Raw genomic sequence first — 1,733 nt, 5'->3', positions numbered from 1 at the left:
AGTCCCTCCTGTCTCAGGCTCCCTTCTTTCTAGGACTTGTGCCGGGAACATTACCAATTTCCTGCCCTTGTTCCTCTATCCTACTAGCCCCTGCGTATTCCCAATTTCAAGTCCTGTATCGCGCCCCCCTTTCCCATGTCCCTGTCTGCCCGGCACTCACCGTGCCCACCGGGTAGACCGGCACGTAAGCAGTGCAGGGCTGCAGTTGCAGGGGTATCCGGGTGCTACGTAGCCCCCCAGCGGCAGCGTGCCCACAGTCCCCGCGTGCGTGGGCACCACGAAGCCAGGGGCTTGGGCAGTCTGGGCTGGCGCCGGCGGGGCGGGGCGGCGGCAGCGGGCGGCGGCGGGGAAGTGGGCCCTCGAAGCGAGTCTCCTGCAGGTAAGGGTCGGGTGGCATGCGGGGCAAGGTAGCGCAGCCGGGTGGGGTGCCCCGGCAGCAGGGCCGGGAGGGGCGTGGTGGGGGGGTCTCGGCAGCGTGGCGGAGGAGGAGGGACCGCGCTGAGCGGTGGCCGCGGAAGTGGCCAGGCCCCTGCCCCTAAGCGCGGGAGGGTGGCGGTGCCAGACTGATGGTAGTGGTGGTGGTGGTGATGGTGCGAGGAAGGGGCTGCCTGTGGCGGTGGGGCTGGGGTTCGGCTGGAGGCTGAGGGGCATTGTAGGGCGGTGGAGAAGTGTGAGGGACTGAGTCTGGGAGTCCTGGGGAGGTGAGTGGAGGAGAGGATAAGGGGAAAGATGACATAGTGATGAGTTGAGGAGGGGTAAGGGGAAACAGCCGGTCAGGGATGGAGAAAGATAATGGGAGATACACATAGAGAGAGACAGGTGAGAAACCATCTCTAATTTGAGGGGCAAGAGAGGGGCTGAATCTAGGCCATCTGCCCCGCTCCTTCTTCCTTCCAATCTAGTTTTGAGGTCACAACTCTCCTCTGCTTCTTTTGTGTCTTTTCATCACCATGCACCCAGCTCTCACCTGCAGACCCAATCCCCTCTCCTTTGCAATAGCTGCCTTTGGGCTGGCCTATCGGAGCTAGTTCTGTGTGTGCGTATGTGTAGACATGCAACCCTGTGTTAATATGTGCTCAATTCAACAGTTGTATAAACACATGTGGGATGACATGTGTTCCACTCTGCTGTTCCTTCAGTGGGGGGAGGAGTGCCCCAGCCTCTATGAGAATCTCAGGACCTCTTTTAGGGCGGATTAAGAAAAGCCCTCTGGATTTTGCTCCCTTGACAACCCCATCTGGTCATGTCTCCATATTTCTTCACAGGATGTCTCCATACCAGCCAGTAATTGTCCATCTGTCACTCCCAACGATGCCATCCCTGCAGAACCTGGCTGTACCTCCTTCACCCCTCAACCTACCCCCCTGCCCATGTTGTTGGCAAGGGTCAGAGGCTGCGACTGGAAAGAGGAAAGGAAGAGAAAGGGGAGACAGAAAGAGGAGGGGATTGGGGAGTGTTGAGAGCTGGAGAGAAGGGAAATGAAATAGAACTACAGCTAAGGAGGGGTAAGGGAGGGGTTGGGGCAAGGGGGAAGGAGAGTCTGGAGACAGTGGAGGAGGTGGGAGGTTTTGTTATTGTTTTTACCTGACTTTTCGGATGACATGCCTGCGGTCTCGCTGGGACAGGGTCCCTGCAGCCGGAGTGGGGGTCCTTGACTGGTGCTGGAGTCTGGGTGCTGGATGGCGCAGCCGGCAGCAGCGCAGAGATGGAGAGATGAAGGCAGCGGCGGGGGG

General features: G+C 59.3%; 1 pseudogene; it reads right to left on the bottom strand.

Annotated features, from left to right (window-relative positions):
- Nucleotides 1–95: 95 nt before the first annotated feature.
- Nucleotides 96–1,727, bottom strand: LOC108522987 (proline-rich transmembrane protein 1-like; annotated as a pseudogene).
- Nucleotides 1,728–1,733: the final 6 nt, after the last annotated feature.

The sequence above is a fragment of the Rhinopithecus bieti genome, unplaced genomic scaffold (genome assembly GCF_001698545.2).
Source record: "Rhinopithecus bieti isolate Rb0 unplaced genomic scaffold, ASM169854v2 scaffold_71539, whole genome shotgun sequence".
Taxonomy (NCBI): domain Eukaryota; kingdom Metazoa; phylum Chordata; class Mammalia; order Primates; family Cercopithecidae; genus Rhinopithecus; species Rhinopithecus bieti.
The sequence above is the reverse complement of the archived record's forward strand: the minus strand, read 5'-3'. Positions and strand labels throughout refer to the sequence as shown.